At 43.1% G+C, this 18,397-nt stretch overlaps 1 non-coding gene across 1 annotated transcript; it reads right to left on the reverse strand.

Annotated features, from left to right (window-relative positions):
* Positions 1–18,069: 18,069 nt before the first annotated feature.
* LOC131813301 (U6 spliceosomal RNA) lies at positions 18,070–18,176 on the reverse strand. Its single transcript, XR_009346726.1, has one exon. It is a non-coding gene; the product is annotated as a U6 spliceosomal RNA (small nuclear RNA).
* Positions 18,177–18,397: the final 221 nt, after the last annotated feature.

The following is an 18,397-nucleotide window of genomic DNA, read 5'->3' on the forward strand; positions in this document are numbered from 1 at the left end:
GGTGCCTCTTGGGCCTTGCTTTCCTGGGCTCCATGTTAGTGTCCTAGCTTCAGCATGCCAAGCCAAACTAAGCCGACACAGCCACAATCCTGCAGCAGCGTGCGTGGCCTAGGATGGCACTCTATGCACACTACCCTCTCCCGGTGTAGGCAACTCTTGGCCTTTCGCACTGGCCCTCAGGCTGACTCGCGGACTAGGCCAGTGCCTTCCCCACAGGAGAGTAGAAGCGCCAGGATCCCTGAACACCGCCCGTTTACTGGAATGGGGAGCTTGGGGGATAGTCCCCACTCCTTCCCTGGAACACCCCCTGACACCGACAAGGATGCATCTGACTTCACGTTTCTCGAGGGAGCTGTTTATGCGAGTTCCGGGTATGGCGCCTGGTAGCAAGCCCAAGTCTGCCCTACTGACAGGTGGCCAAGGAGATGCTGTCCCCTTAGGACCAGAGGCACAGGACAGGCCTGCTTTCTGCCCAGACTCCTTCCTCAGAGTGGAGCACGTGCCCCTGCCCTAGGAGTCCCCTCATGTCTCCTTAGCAGCCAGATTTCCATCTCTCCGCACAGGGAACGGGTGACATTTGTCTTGCCATTGGCCTGCTGCTTTTGCCACGGCAGGCTCTCCTGCTTCCCGACAGTTTCCCGACCACAAGGCCACCGGCTCCTTTTCTTCTTCGGGGGCGGTGAGCCGCACCTTCCCTGACATGCTCCTGGGGAGCCCAGTGACAGACTTGTCCCTTTCCTTAAGTTTGTTTCCACAGGCGCAACCACGGTTCTTTCTCAGGAAGAGGGGGATTCCCGGGTAAAGAGGATTTCGCTCCATGCGGGTTTATTACACCCTGCTGTGGAGACTAGATCAGGCAAGCAGCAGCAGCATCCCACACACCCGATTCTGATTTCCTAACGAATGCTGTGCTTTTCTAGAGAAGATGCCCCGGAAAAGAGGCTTTCGCTGTATGCGGGTTTCTCCCACCGTGAGACTGGGCTGAGGCAAGCAGCAGCATTAGCCCGCAGAACCGACTCTGATTTCTCAGCGAATGCTGTGCATTCGCAGAGCCTTTGGGCTTGGAATGAACTGCACTTCGACGTTGCTTTCTCAGCAAGGCTTCATTCCCATAACGGAAGAAGAGCTGCGTGAGAGCTGGTGCCCTGTTGGCCTTGCTTTCCCGGGCTCCATGTTCGCGTCCTGGGTTCATCCTCACAAGCCGAAATCAGCAGATACAGCCACAACACTGCAGCAGCGTGCGTGGCCTAGGATTGCACTCTATGCACACTACCCTCTCCCAGTGTAGGCAACTCTTGGCCTTTCAAACTGGCCCTCAGGCTGACTCGCGGACTAGGCCAGTGCCTTCCCCACAGGAGAGTAGAAGCGACAGGATCCCTGACCACCGCCCGTTCACTGGAATGGGGAGTTGGGGGGTAGTCCCCACTCCTTCCCCGGAACACCCCCTGCCACCGACAAGGATGCATCTGACTTCCCGTTTCTCGAGGGAGCTGTTTATGCGAGTTCCGGGTATGGCGCCTGGTAGCAAGCCCAAGTCTGCCCTATGGACTGGGGGCCAAGGAGATGCTGTCTCATTGGGACCAGAGGCACAGGACAGGCCTGCTTTCTGCCCAGACTCCTTCCTCAGAGTGGAGCATGCGCCCCTGCCCTAGTAGTCCCCTCATGTCTCCTTAGCAGCAAGGCTTCCATCTCTCTGCACAGGGAACGGGTGACATTTGTATTGCCCCCGGCCTGCTGTTCCTGCCAGGGCAGGCTCTCCTGCTTCTCGACCATTTCCCGACCACAAGGCCATCGGCTCCTTTTCTTCTTTGGGGGCGGAGTGCTGCACCTTCCCCCGACTTGCTCCTGGGGAGCGCAGTGAGACACGTGTCCCTTTCCTTAAGGCCCTTTCAGATGTGCAACCATGCTTCTCTCTCAGGCAGAGGGGATGCTAGGGCAAAGAGGATTTCGCTCCATGCGGGAATCTTCCACCGTGCTGCGAAGAATAGCTCAGGCAATCAGCAGCAGCATCCCACACACCCGATTCTGATTTCCCAACGAATGCTGTGCTTTTGTAGAGGAGATGCCCAGGCAAAGAGGCTTTCGCTGTATGCGGGTTTCTCCCACCGTGAGACTGGGCTCAGGCATGCAGCAGCAGTAACCTGCTGAACCGACTCTGATTTCTCAGTGAATGCTGTGCTTTTCCAGAGGAGATGCCCAGGCAAAGAGTCTTTCGCTGTATGCTGGTTTCTCCCACCGTGAGACTGGTCTCAGGCAAGCAGCAGCAGTAACCTGCAGAACCGACTCTGATTTCTCAGCCAATGCTGTGCCTTCGCAGAGGCTTTGGGCTTGGAGTGAACCGCACTTCGACGCTGCTTCCTCAGCAAGGTTTCATTGGCATCACGGAAGAAGAGCTGCGGGAGAGCTGGTGCCTCTTGGGCCTTGCTTTCCTGGGCTCCATGTTCGCGCCCTGGGTTCACCCTGCCAGGCCAAACTAAGCAAACACAGAGACAACACTGCAGCAACGTGCGTGGCCTAGGATGGCACTCTATGCACACTACCATCTCCCGGTTCAGGTATTGCTTGGCTTTTTGTTCTGGCGGGCAGGCGGACTTGGGGACTAGGCCAGTTCCTTCCCCACAGGAGAGGAGAGGCGACAGGATCCCTGCACACTGCCCGCGCACTGGGATGTGGATTTCTGGGGGACAGTCCCCACTCCTTCCCTGGACACACCGTGCCTCCGCGAACGCTTTCACATCCTGGAGGAAGACGGAATCTGACTGCCAGTTCTTTCAGGGACATTTTTCTGCAAGTTCAGGGTAGGCGCCTGGTGGCAAGCCCATGTCTCCACAGGGACAGGTGGCCAAGGAGCTGCTGTCTCATTGGGCCCAGAGGCTCAGTACAGGTGTGCTGTGCTTTCCCAGAGGGGATGCCCGGGCAAAGAGGCTTCGCTCTGTGGGTTTCTCCCACCCTGCTGCGAATATTAGGCTAAGGCAAGCAGGAAGAGCAGACCTCAAACCCAACTCTGCTTTCCCAACGACTGATATGCTTCGCAAGGGTGTTCAGTTTGGCGTGAACTGCACTTTGCTGCTGCTTCCTCAGCAAGGCTTTGGGCATTCGCTCTGTCACATCAGGGAAGAGCTGCGGGAGAGCTGTTCCTCTTGGGCCTTGCTTCCCAGGGCTCCATGTTCACGCCCAGGGTTCACCCTGCCAGGCCGAACTAAGCAGACACAGCCACAACCCTGCAGCAGCGTGCGTAGCCTAGGATGGCACTGTATGCACACTACCATCTCCCGGTGTAGGTAATGCTTGGCATTTTGCTCTGGTGCTCAGGTGGACTCGCGGACTAGGCCAGTGCTTTCCCCACAGGAAAGGAGAGGCAACAGGATCCCTGCACACCGCCCGTGCACTGAATCGGGAGCCTTGGGGACTGTCCCCACTCCTTCCCTGGAATCCCCGTGCCTCGTTCAAGCTTCCACATCCTGGAGGAAAACGGCATCTGACTGCCCGTTCTTTCAGGGAGCTGTTTCCGCGAGCTCAGTGGAGGCGGCTGGTGGCAAGCGCATGTCTGCCCCAGTGACAGGTGGCCAAGGAGCTGCTGTCTCCTTGGGCCCAGAGGCACAGGACAGGCATGCTTTCTGCCGAGACTCCTATCTCAGAGTGGAGCACGCGCCCTGCCCTAGTCATCCCCTTGTGTCTCCTTTGCAGCCAGGCTTCCGTCTCTCCGCAAAGGGAGCGGGTGAAACTTGTATTGCCACTAGCCCGCCGTTCCTGCCAGGACCGGCTCTCCTGCTTCGCAACCGTTTCCAGACCAGAAGGCCAACTGCTCCTTCTCTTCTCCCCGGGCAGCGTGCTGCCCCTTCCACAGACATGCTCCTGGGCAGCACAGTGACAGACGTTTCCCTTTCCTTAAGGCTCTTTGCACAGGCGCAACCACGCTTCTCTCTCAGGCAGAGGGGATGCCCGGGCAAAGAGGATTTCACTCCATGCGGGTTTTTACAACGGGCTGTGGAGACCAGCTCAGGCAAGCAGCAGCAGCATCCCACAGACCCGACTCTGATTTCCCACAGAATGCTGTGCTTTCTCAGAGGGAATGCCCAGTAAAAGATGCTTTGGCTCTATGCGGGTTTCTCCCATCGTGCTGTGAATACGAGGCTAAGGCAAGAAACAAAAGCAGCCCACAGAACAGACTTATTTCCCAGCGACTGCTATGCTTTTGCAGAGGTTTTCAGCTTGGCGCGAAGCGCACTTCGCTGCTGCTTCCTCAGCAAGGCTTTGGGCATTGGCTCTGTCGCGTCAGGGAAGAAGAGCCGCGAGAGAGCTGGTGCCTCTTGGGCCTTGCTTTCCCGGGCTCCATGTTCATGCCCTGGGTTCACCCTGCCAAGCCGAACTAAGCAGACACAGTCACATCCCTGCAGCAGCGTGCGTCGCCTAGCATAGCACTCTATGCCCATTACCATCTCCGGCGCTCAGGCAGACTTGGGGAATAGGCCAGTGCCTTCCCCACAGGAGAGAGGAAGCGACAGGATCCCTGCACATGGACCGTGCACTGGGATGGGGACCTGTGGGGGACTGTCCCCCCTCCTTCCCCGGGACAACCCCTGCCACCCACAACGCTGCCACATCTTGGTGGAAGATGGCATCTCCCGTTTTTCCAGGGAGCTGTTTCTGCATGTTCCGGGTATGGCACCTGGTGGCAAGCCCAAGTCTGCCCTTGGGACAGGTGGCCAAGGAGATGCTGTCCCCTTGGGAACAGAGGCTAACGACAGACATGCCTTCTGCCCAGACTCCTTTCTCAGAGTGGAGCACGCGCGCCTGCCCTAGTCGTCTCATCGTGTCTCCTTAGCAGCCAGGCTTCTTCTCTCCGCACAGGGAGCGGGTGACACTTTGCTGCCACCGGCCCGCTTTTCCTGCCAGTGAAGGCTCTCCTGCTTCATGACTGTTTCCCGACAGCAAGGCCAATGGCTCCTTGTTTTCTCCCGGGGCGGCGTTGCTGCGCCTTTCCCAGGCATGCTCCTGGGGAGTGCAGTGACATCGTGTCCCTTTCCTTAAGGCTGCTTCCATAGGCGCAACCACGCTTCTCTCTCAGGCAGAGGGGATGACCGGGCTAAGAGGATTTCGCTCCATATGGGTTTCTCCCACCATGCTTCAGAGACTATGTTCAGGCAAGCTGCATCAGCATCCCACAGAACCAACACTGATTTCCCAGCGAATGCTGTGCTTTCCCAGAGGTGATGCACATAAAAAGAGGCTTTTGCTCTATGTGGGTTTCTCCCACCGTGCTGTGAGTACTAGGTTAAGGCAAGCAGCAACAGCAGCCCACAGAACCGACTCTGATTTCCCAGCACCTGCTCTGCTTTCGCAGAAGCTTTGGGCTTGGCGCGAACTGCACTTCCCTTCTGCTTCCTCAGCAAAGATTTGGGCGTTCGCTGTGTCGCGTAAGGGAAGAAGAGCTGCGGGAGAGCTGGTGCCTCTTGGGCCTTGCTTTCCTGGGCTCCATGTTCACACCCTGGGTTCAACCTGCCAGGCCAAACTAAGCAGACACAGCCACAACCCTGCAGCAGCGTGCGTGGCCTAGGATTGCACTCTATGCACACTACCATCTCCCGGTGTAGGCAAAGCTTGGCCTTTTGCTCTGGCGGGCAGGCAGACTCAGGGACTAGGCCATTGCTTTCCTCACAGGAGAGGTGACAGGATCCCTGCACACCGCCCGTGCACTGGGATGGGGAGCTGCGGAGCCTGTCCCCACTCCTTCCCCAGAAACCCCGTGCCTCCGTGAATGCTTCCACATCCTGGATGAAGATGGCATCTGACTACCCGTTCTTTCAGGGAGCTGTTTCTGCGAGTTCAGGGTAGGCGCCTGGTGGCATGCCCATATCTGAACCAGGGACAGGTGGCCAAGGAGGTGCTGTCCCCTTGGGCTCAGAGGCTCCTAGGACAGGGCGCATGCTCCACTCTGAGGAAGGCGTCTGGGAAGAAAGCATACCTCTCCTGAGCCTCTGGTCCCAAGGGGACAGCATCTCCTTGGCCACCTGTCCCAAGGGCAGACTTGGGCTTGCCACCAGGTGCCATACCCGGAACTCGCAGAAACAGCTGTTTCTCTTTGTTTCACTTTACATAACATGTGATGGATTGACATTTGTAGAAATAAGGCAGAAACATGGAAGAAAGTGAACAATTAGAAAGGATCAAAATACAGTAATAAACCAGGTAAATAACCAGTGAATATTATAGTAATATATGCTGTTTCAATGCATGCAGATTTATAAACAGAATTTTCAGGAGTGACAGCCAATGTAGAAAATCGAGATGGTGTTATAGAAAATTCCATAAAACCCTTTGCATTAGTTTAACAGCCTGGTATAATATTTAGAAAACAGACTGTGTAATTCTTTGAGCAGTTAAGCATAGAAAAACATGGCTGAAATAATGATAAACACTTAACATTTACTTAAATTTTTGTTTATTTTTATCCTTTAATGCCCATATTGTGTTCATAATGTCCTAAGTATTTGTGGTTGTTAGAGCAAAGTAAATTTGAAAATTTCCATGGCGAGGGGAAATGGTATCTGTTTGAAAAACAAAACAAAACAAAAACACAGGGCACCTTTCCTATGGTTGTGAGCTGCCCTTCCCTTACTGCTCAATGCATTTTCATTAACACCCACCTCACAGTCCATAGGCAGCCATCTGTGTTCCCATCTTTAAGAAATTTTATCCTACAAGTCTTTCCTCATGACACTGTTGCCTATTACATAAATCAAACAGACATTCAACCTCTTGGAATCGAATCAGAAACCCACAAAGCTGACTGCTGTCAGGACTCATAAGGAAGGCAATTAATAAATTTATTATTTAGGAGAGGAGTTGATTGCTTTCCAAAAATCCATGCAAAATTGGAATGTTATCTGGAGTGTATATCAAACTAACTAAGCTAAAAGTATCTTTTTATCTCAGGTTCGACCATTTGACAATCATTATATTTTCTCCTTTATCTCTGGATTGGTCAGCTATGCTAGTGTCAGAACACTTAATTCATTCATTCAATCAACAAAGACCTATTTAGTACTAATTTTTTGTGGGTGTTATAAATAAGACAAATATCTGCCACAATGGAGCATATGATCTAGAGTTTAAAATTCAAATTTGAATTATTTACATACCACCACATACATGAATTACATACTTACCACCAGAAATGTAAACAACACTTATAAAATTGGAAAAGAAATAGATGATAATGATGTTAAGGAGAAGACCTTAATATTAAAAGCAATAAAATTGATATGTCTATTAGTAGAAATAAAAAATAGTCATATATTGGGGCGCCTGGGTGGCTCAGTGGGTTAAGCCGCTGCCTTCGGCTCAGGTCATGATCTCAGCGTCCTGGGATCGAGGCCCGCATCGGGCTCTCTGCTCAGCAGGAATCCTGCTTCCTCCTCCTCTCTCTCTCTGCCTGTCTCTCTGCCTACTTGTGATCTCTCTGTCAAATAAATAAATAAAATCTTTAAAAAAATAGTCATATATTAACTAAAGTAACATTTAGGGGTCCCTGGGTGACTCAATTGGTTAAGCAGCTGCCTTTGGCTCAGGTCATGATCCCAGGGTCCTGGGATTAAGACCTGCATCGGGCTCACTGCTGGATAATAGGCCTGCCTCTCGATCTTCCTCTGCCTGCCACTCTGCCAACTTGAGCTCTCTCTCTGTCAAATAAACAAATAAAATTTAAAAAAAGATAAATATAAAGTAACACTTAATGGAGATTTGGGGACGGTGATGTCATCAATATGGCAAAATGGATGCATGGATGGCTTCTTATTTATGGTGAAAGGTAAATGTATAGTCAAAACCAGATTCTCTAATATTGTAATGGTGATATATAAATCATTCACTAGTCTAGTTTAAAAGTTAAAAAAAACAAGCTTATTAAAAATAACTATACCTGCAATCATTTGTTATTGAAAGTACAATATAAAAATGATCTAAAATGTAAAAACATCAATAACCTGTTGTTATAGGAGAAGTATAAATTTTCGGTACACTATTGAAGTTCAGTTGTTTTCAACATAAAATGGAATGTTATAATTAACGTATTTTATATAAGCTTAATGGTAAACATAAAAAAATATGTGGTAGATACACAAAAGATTTTGATAAAGAAGTTAAAACATACTGCCACAAAAAGTCATCAGATTACAAACAAAGAGAACAAGACAGGAAATAAAGAGCAAACAATTAACAGAGAAACAAAACAGATAAACACTTGGGAAAGAAAAAAATTAAAAAAAAAAGGGAGGGGAAGGCAAACCATAATACACTTAACTATAAGTAACAAACTGATTGTTTCTGGAGGGGAGATGGGCAGGGGAATGGACTAAGTCAGTAATAATTATTAGGAGGTCACTTTTGATGAGCATTGGATGTTATAAGTAAATGTTGAATTACTAAATTCTACTCCTGAAACTAATATTACACTATATATTAACTAAAATTTAAATAAATCATGGAATATAAAAAGAATGAAAGGCAATAGTTAAGTCCTTACCTATCAATAATTACTTTAACTGTAAGTGAATGGAATCATCCAGTTGGAAGACATAGAAAGGCTAGAATAGATTAAAAAAACAAACAAAAAAACACAAGATCCAACAATATGTTGCGTATAAAAGAATCACTTTAGCTTTAAGGACACACATGGGCAGAGAGTAAAGGGATGGAAAAAGATATTCCAAGCTAATGATAACAAAAGAAAACAAGGGTAGCAATAACTATAACAGACAAAATAGGGTTTATGTAAGCTAAAAATTACCACAGGAGTCAAAGAAGGTCATGATACAATAAGAAAAGTGTCATCAATTCATCAATACAGTAACTGTAAATATCATATACCTAATATGGAGCCACATAAATATATAAAACAAATACTAACAAAACAAAAAGGAGAAATAAATAGCAATACAATAGTATCTGGGGACAATAATACCCCACTCTTACATATGGATAGATCATCCAGACAGAAAATCAATAAGAAAATAGTGAATTTAAACACTATGCCTGGACAACTGGGTGGCTCAGTCAGTTAAGCCTTTGCCTTTGGCTCAGGTCGTGATCCCAGGGTCCCGAGATAGAGTCCCACATTGGGCTCCCTGCTCAGGAGGGGGTCTTCTCACTCTGTCTCTGCCCTTACCCCTTGCTCATTCTCTCTGCTCTGCTCTCTCTCAAACAAACAAACAAACAAACAAGAACTATGTCAAATGAACCTAACATATTTACAGGATATTCCATCCAATAGTATCATAATAAATATTCTTCTCAAACACACGTGGAAAATTTTCTAGATCACATTTTAAACCACAAAACCAGAGTCCCCCCAAAATCAATAATATAGAAAGCATATCGAGTATATTTCCAGACAAAATAATATGAAACTAGAAATCAATACAGAAGGAAATTTGGAAAATTTACAAATACACATACATACACATTTTTAAACAAACAAAAAATCAAAAAAAGAAGACAAAGTGGGAATAAAAATACATCTTGAGGAAAATAAAAAAATATATACCAAAAAATTAAGAGAAGCAGCAAAGCAGTTATAAAAGGAAATTTTATAGCTATAAATATATATAAAAAAGATTTCAAATAAAGAACATAATATAACAGCTCAAAAAAACTACAAAAAGAACAAAGTAAACTTAAAAGTAGCAAAAGGAAGGAAAAAATAAAAATTAGGGCAGAAATAAATGAAATATAGAATTAAAAAACTAGAAAGTTTTTTTTAAATGGTAAATAAAATAAAATTTGGTAATGGTAAATTTAAAAAAAGACAGCTAGACTAACTCAGAAAAAAGAGAGAAGACTCAGTAAAATCAGAAATGAAAAAGGAGACATTTTAACAGATACCACAGAAATATAAAGGTTAAAAGACAGTTAAATGCCAGTGAATCAAAAGCCTAGAGGAAATGGACAAATTCCTAGGCACATACAACCTATCAAGACTGAATCATAAGGACATAAAAAATGTGAACAGACCAATAAGGGGTAAGGAGATTGAATCCATAATAAAAACCTTCTAACAAATAAAAGTCAAGAATTACATGATTTCCACAGTGAATTCTACCAAACATTTTAAGGAGAAATAATACAAATACTTTTTAAACCCTTCCCAAAAAGTTGAAGAGGTTGAAATACTCCGAGGCACTTTTTAGAAAGCCAGCATTATCTTGATATCAAAACCAGACAGGAGCACTACAAAAACAAAACAAAACAAAACAAAACAAAACAAAACAAAAAACAAACAAAAAAAACCAAAGCAGCAACAAAAAGAACTACTGGATAATATCCCTGATAAATAAAAATGTAAAAATTCTCTACAAAATGCTACAAAACTGAATTCATCAGCACATATCAGTAAATGTGATGCATTATATTAATAGAGTGATCAATAAAAACTCATATGATCAACTCAATATATGCAGAAAAGGCATTTGACAAAATTCAACACCCTTTCATAATAAAAATACTCACCAAACTGGGTACAGAAAGAATACACATCAACATAATAAAAACCACATATTCCGTGGAAGGATTCAAGATGGCGGAGAAGTAGATGCGGAGACGACATCAGGTAGCAGGAGATCAGCTAGATAGCTTATCTAACCATTGCAAACACCTACAAATCCAATGGGAGATCAAAGAGAAGGAGAGCAACAATTCTAGAAACAGAAAATTGATCACTTTCTGAAAGGTAGAACCGGCAGAAAAGTGAACCCAAAGAACGGTAAGGTAGACCACGGGGGGAGGGACCAGCTCCCAGCAAGCAGTGGAGCAACGGAGCACAAAATCAGGACTTTTTAAAAGTTTGATCCACTGAGGGATATCACCCCAGAGGATAAACCAGAGTGAAGCCCAAGTGGGGTCAGCATATCCCCTGGTCCCTCAGGGTCACAGAAGGACCAGGGGTATCTGAGTGTCACAGAACTCACAGGTATTAGAGTGGGGAAGCCAGCTACAGAGACGAAGCTGAGGAGTGAGCTCTCAACCCAGGGTTACTTTGAACCAGGCATAGGCAGGGTGAGCTTGGAGCACGGCCAAAGGCCAGGGAGACGGGAGTAATTGAGCTCTTTTCGCCAAGCACGGCCAGAGGCCAGGGAGATGAGAATGACCAAGGACTTTTCTCCAAGTGCGAGTGACAGAGCGCTTTTCTTCAAGCATGGCCAGAGGCCGGGAAGATGGGAGTGATTAAGCACTTTTCTCTGAGGGTACACTGAGGAGCGGGGCCCTGAGCTCTCCACTCCTCTGGGCCGGATTGTGAGACCGCCATAATCATTCCATCATCCAGAACTCTACGGAAAGCCTTCAGGGAACAAAAGCTCCCGGGTTACTTAGCCTTAACCCAGGTAAGGGCAGGACAAATCCATCTCGGGCAAAGACACTTGAGAATCAATACAACAGGCCCCTTCCCCAGAAGACCAACAAGAAACCCAGCCAAGATCAACTTCACTTACTAAGGAGAACAGTGGAATTCCAGAGGAGGAGAAAGCAAAACAAGGAATTCATGGCTTTCTCCCAATGATTCTTTAGTCTTGCAGTTATATATTTTTTTCTTTTTTCTTCTGATAATTTTTTTAACTTTTACCCTTTCGTCTTTTAATGATTTTTTAAACTAGTTTATTTTTAAAATACTTTACAAAAAATAATAATCTATTTTGAACCTTCATTATTATAGTCATATTTTATCCTCCATTGTATCTAACTATATATTTTTTTACACATAGGGTTTTTTCTTCTAAAAAATTTGGGGTATAACTTCTTCTAATAGACCAAAATATACCCTAAACCTTGCTCCAAGATTGTTCTAGTGTCCAGCCTGAACAAATTCTGTCCAGTTTATTTTTCTTTATTGTCCCAACCAACTTGCTCTATCAACTTATTTTTTAGAAATTAAATTTTTTCTCATTTTTAAAGATTTTATTTATTTATCAGAGAGAGAGAGGGGGAGAGAGTGAGCACAGGCAGACAGAATGGCAGGCAGAGGCAGAGGGAGAAGCAGGCTCCCTGCCGAGCAAAGAGCCCGATGTGGGACTCGATCCCAGGATGCTGGGATCATGACCTGAGCTGGAGGTAGCTGCTTAACCAACTGAGCCACCCAGGCGTCCCTTTTTTCCTCATTTTTATAGGTTTATTCCATCCCTTCATTGTGCCTACCCTTATATGTTTTTCATCCTTTAAAATCTTGGGAGGTAGTTTCTTCTAAGAGACCAAAATACTCCCAAAATTAAGTGAGTGACCCTGTTCCAGTCACAAGTCTAGTATATATATATATATATATATATATATATATGTATGTATATGTATATACATATATATTTTTTTCTTTTTTAATATTTTTTCCTTGTTTTCTTTTTTTTTTAACCTTTTTTTCCCCCTTGGACTTCTTTTTTATCCCCTTTCGTTCTACCACAACTTGGGTCTCTTCTGATTTGGTTAAAGCCCATTTTCCTGGGGTCTTTACCACCCTGTTAGCATTTAATTTGCTCCTTTATATATTCTTATCTGCTCAAAATGTCAAGGTGGAAAAACTCACCACAAGAAAAAGAACAAGAGGCAGTACCAAAGGCTAGGGACCTAATCAAAACAGACATTGGTAATATGACAGAACTAGAGATCAGAATGACAACTCTCAAGGTTCTAGCTGGGCTCGAAAAAGGCATGGAAGTTATTAGAGAAACCCTCTCCAGAGAGATAAAAGCCCTTTCTGGAAAAATAAAAGAACTAAAATCTAACCAAGTTGAAATCAAAAGAGCTATTAATGAGGTGCAATAAAAAATGGAAGTTTTTACTGCTAGGATAAATGAGGCAAAAGAATTAGTGATATAGAAGACCAAATGATGGAGAATAAAGAAGCTGAGCAAAAGAGAGACAAACAAATACTGGACCACGAGGAGAGAATTTGAGAGATAAGTGAAACCATAAGACGACAAAACATTAGAATAATTGGGATCCCAGAAGAAGAAGAAAGAGAGAGGGGAGCAGAAGGTATATTGGAGAGAATTTTTGTAGAGAACTTCCCTAATATGGCAATGGGAACAAACATCAAAATCCAGGAGATGCAAAGAATGACCCTCAAAATCAATAAAAATAGGTCCACACCCCATAACCTGATAGTAAAATTTACAACTGTTAACGACAAAGAGAAAATCCTGAAAGCAGCCTGGGAAAAGAAGTCTGTATTGTACAACAGTAAAAACATTTGATTGGCAGCAGACTTATCCACAGAGACCTGGCAGGCCAGAAAGAACTGGCATGATATATTCAAAGTGTTAAATGAGAAAAACATGCAGCCAAGAATACTATATCCAGCTAGGCTATCATTGAAAATAGAAGGAGAGATTAAAAAGCTACCAGGACAAACAAAAGCTGAAAGAATTTGCAAACACCAAACCAACTCTCCAGGAAATATTGAAAGGGGTCCTCTAAGCAAAGAGAGAGCCTAAAAGTAGTAGATCAGAAAGGAACAGAAACAATATACAGTAATAGTCACATTATAGGCAATACAATGCCACTAAATCCATATCTCTCAATAGTTACCCTGAATGTAAATGGCCTAAATGCACCAATCAAAAGACACAGGGTATCAGAATGGATAAAAAGCAAAACCCGTCAATATGCTGCCCAAGAAACTCATCATAGACCGGAAGACACCCCCAGATTTAAAGAGAGGGGGTGGAAAACAATTTACCATGCTAATGGACATCAGAAGAAAGCTGGGGTGGCAATCCTTATATCAGATCAATTAGATTTTAAGCCAAAGACGATAATAAGAGATGAGGAAGGACACTGTATCATACTCAAAGGGTCTGTCCAACAAGAAGACGTAACAATTTTAAATATCTATGTCCTTAACATGGGAGCAGCCAACTATATAAACCAATTAATAACAAAATCAAAGAAACACATCGACAATAATAAAATAATAGTAGGGGAATTTAACACTCCCCTCATTGAAATGGACAGATCGTCCAAGCCACGGATCCACAAGGAAAATGGCCTCAAATGACACACTGGACAAGATGGACATCACAGGTATATTCAACACATTCCATCCCAAAATAACAGAATACACATTCTTCTCTAGTGCACATGGAACATTCTCCAGAATAGACCACATCCTGGGTCATAAATCAGATCTCAACCATTATCAAAAGATTGGGATCATCTCCTGCATATTGTCAGACCACAATGCTCTAACTAGAGCTCAATCACAAGAAGAAATTTGGAAAGAACACAAATACATGGAGACTAAACAGCATCCCTCTAAAAAATGAATTGGTCAACCAGGAAATTAAAGAAGAATTGAAAAAATTCATGGAAACAAATGATAACAAAAGTGTTCAAAATCTGTGGGATACAGCAAAGGCCGTCCTGAGAGGAAAATATAAAGCTGTACGACCCTTTCTCAAGAAATAAGAAAGACCTCAAATACACAACATAACCCTAAATCTAAAGGAGTTGGAGAAAGAACAACAAAGAAAGCCTAAACCCAGCAGGGGAAGAGGAATCATAAAGATCAGAGCAGAAATCAATGAAATAGAAACCACAAAAAAAAAAAAACCCAAAAACAAAAAACCGACAACAACAATAACAACAACAACAACAACAACAAAAACAATAGAACAAATCAGCGAAACTAGGAGCTGGTTCTTTGAAAAAATTAATAAGATTGATAAACCCCTTTCCAGACTTATCAAAAAGAAAAGAGAAAGGACCCAAGTAAATATAATCATGAATGAAAGAGGAGAGATCACAACCAACACCAAAGAAATACAAACAATCATAAGAACATACTATGAGCAACTCTACGCCACCAAATTCAACAATCTGGAAGAAATGGATACATTCCTGGAGACATATAAACTACCACAACTGAACCAGGAAGAAATAGAAAACCTGAACAGACCCATAACCAGTACGGAGATTGAAAGAGTCATCAAAAATCTCCAAACAAACAAAAGCCCCGGGCCAGATGGCTTCCCAGGGGAATTCTACCAAACATTTAAAGAAGAATTAATTCCTATTCTCCTGATACTGTTCCAAAAACATAGAAATGAAAGGAAAACTTCCATACTCTTTTTTTCTGAGGCCAGCATCACCTTGATCCCAAAACCAGACAAGGATCCCATCAAAAAAGAGAACTACAGACCAATATCCTTGATGAACACAGATGCGAAAATTCTCACCAAAATACTAGCCAATAGGATTCAACAGTACATTAAAAGGATTATTCACCACGACCAAGTGGGATTTATTCCAGGGCTACAAGGTTGGTTCAACATCTGCAAATCAATCAATGTGATACAACACATTAATAAAAGAAAGAACAAGAACCATATGATACTCTCCATAGATGCTGAAAAAGCATTTGACAAAGTTCAGTATCCCTTCCTGATTAAAACCCTTCAAAGCGTAGGGATAGAGGGCACATATTTTCAATATTATCAAAGCCATCTATGAAAAACCCACTGCAAATATCATTCTCAATGGAGAAAAACTGAATACTTTTCCGCTAAGGTCAGGAACACGGCAGGGATGTCCGTTATCACCACTGCTATTCAACATCGTACTAGAAGTCCTAGCCTCAGCAATCAGACAACAAAAAGAAATTAAAGGCATCCAAATTTTGCCAGATTGGGAAAAGAGAAGTCAAACTATCACTGTTTGCAGATGATATGATACTGTATGTGGAAAACTTAAAGGACTCCACTCCAAATCTGCTATAACTTGTATAGGAATTCTGTAAAGTGTCAGGATATAAAATCAATGTACAGAAATTGGTTGCATTTTCTTTATACCAACAAGACAGAAGAAATAGAAATTAAGGAGTGAATCCCATTTACAATTACAACCCAAACCCTAAGATACCTAGGAATAAACCTAACCAAAGAGACAAACAATCTATACTCAGAAAACTCTAAAGTACTCATGAAAGAAATTGAGGAAGACACAAAGAAATGGAAAAATGTTCCATGCTCCTGTATTGGAAGAACAAATATTGTGAAAATGTCTATGCTACCTAAAGCAATCTACACATTTAATGTAATCCCTATCAAAATCCCATCCATTTTTTTCAAAGAAATGGGACAAATAATCCTGAAATATATATGGAACCAGAAAATACCTCGAATAGCCAGAGGAATACTGAAAAAGAAAGCCAGAGTTGTTGGCATCACAATTCCAGACTTCAAGCTCTATTGCAAAGTTGTCATCATCAAGATAGTAGGGAACTGTCCCCAAAACAGACATAGATCAATGGAACAGAATAGAGAGCCCAGAAATACACCCTCAACTCTATGGTCAACTAATATTCAACAAAGCAGGAAGGAATGAATGGAAAAAAGACAGCCTCTTCAACAAATGGTGTTGGGAAAATTGAACAGCCACATGCAGAAAAATGAAATTGGACCATTTCCTTACACCATACATGAAAATAGACTGGAAATGGATGAAGAAGCATAATGTGAGAAAGGAATCTATCAAAATCCTAGAGTAGAGAACAGGTAGCAACCTCTTTGACCTCAGCAGCAGCAACTTCTTCCTAGGAACATCGTCAAAGGCAAGGGAAGCAGGGCAAAAATGAAGTATTGGGATTTCATCAGATCAAAAAAGCTTTTGCACAGCAAGGGAAACAGTTAACAAAGCCAAAAGATAACTGTCAGAATGGGAGAAGATATTTGCAAATGACATATCAGTTAAACGGCCAGTATCCAAAATCTATAAAGAGCTTATCAAACTCAACACCCTAAGAACAAATAATCCAATGAAGAAATGGGCAGAGGACATGAACAGACATATCTGCAGAATACATCCAAATGGCCAACAGACACATGAAAAAATGCTCCACATCACTCGGCATCAGGGAAATACAAATCAAAACCAGAATGAGATACCACCTCACACCTTTCAGAATGGCTAAAATGAACAAGTCAGTCAATGACAGATGCTGGCAAGGATGTGGAGAAAGGGGAACCCTCCTACACTGTATGTGGGAATGCAAGCTGGTGCAACCACTCTGGAAAACAGCGTGGAGTTTCCTCAAAAAGCTGAAAATAGAACTACCCTATGACCCAGTGATTGTATTACTAGGTATATACCCTAAAGATACAAACGTGGCATTCTGAAGGGGCACATGCACCCAAATGTTTATAGAAGCAATGTCCACGATAGTTAAACTATGGAAAGAACCTAAATGTCCTTCAACAGATGAATCAATAAATAAGATGTGGTATATATGTACAATGGAATACTATGCAGGCATCAAAATAAATGAAATCCTGATATTTGTGATGACGTGGATGGAACTAGAGGGTATTATGCTTGGCGAAATAAATCAATCTGAGAAAGACAACTATCCTATGATCTCCCTGATATGATGAAGTGGAGATGCAACATAGGCGGTTTGGGGGGTACGAAAAGAAAAATAAAAGAAGATGGGATTGGGAGGGGGACAATCCATAAAAGACTGAATCTCACAAAACAGACTGAGGGTTGCTGGGGGGAGGTGTGTTGGGAGAGGATGGTGGGGGTATGGACATTGGGGAGGGCAGGTGCTATGGTGAGTGATGGTGAGTGCTGTGAAATGTGTAAACCTGGTGATTCACAGACCTGTACCCCTAGGGATAAAAACACATTATATGTTTATAAAAAAATTTAAAAAATAATTTTAAAAATCCATTAAAAAAACACATATTGCAAGCCCAGAGCTAATCTCATATTCAATCAAAAAAGTTTGAAAGTTTTCCCCTTAAAGATCAGAAACAAGACAAGTGTGTCCACTTTCACTACTCTCATTTGACATAGTACTGGATGTCCTAGCCAGAGAAACAAGGAACACAAAGAAATAAGAGACTCCAAAATAAATAAATAAATAAATAAAAAGGAAGAAGTAAAATTTTCTTTTTTTGGATAACATGAACTTACATGTTAAAAAATCCTAAAAACTTCACAAAAAATTTTGAATAAACAAATTTAGTAAATCTGCCAAATACAAGATCAATATATAAAAGACAAGAATTTTGTTTTGTTTCATTTTTTTTTAATATGGAATGCTTCCCAGTTTTTCATGTCATCCTTGTTCAGTGATCACACTAATCTTCTCTGCATCATTCCAATTTTAGTATATGTGCTGCCAAAGAAAGCACAAGACAGGAGCATTTTAACACTCTAATGATGAACTATCTGAAAAAATAAAGAAAACAATCTAATTCACAATAGCATCAAAAATAATAAAATACTTAGGAAAAGATTTATCTAAGAAGATGAAAGATAAAGATACCCCATAAACTATGACATTGATAAAGAAATTGAAGGAGACACAAATGGAAAGATAGCTCATATTTATGAATGGTAAGAATTAACATTG

Source organism: Mustela lutreola, chromosome 12 (genome assembly GCF_030435805.1).
Source record: "Mustela lutreola isolate mMusLut2 chromosome 12, mMusLut2.pri, whole genome shotgun sequence".
Taxonomy (NCBI): Eukaryota; Metazoa; Chordata; class Mammalia; order Carnivora; family Mustelidae; genus Mustela; species Mustela lutreola.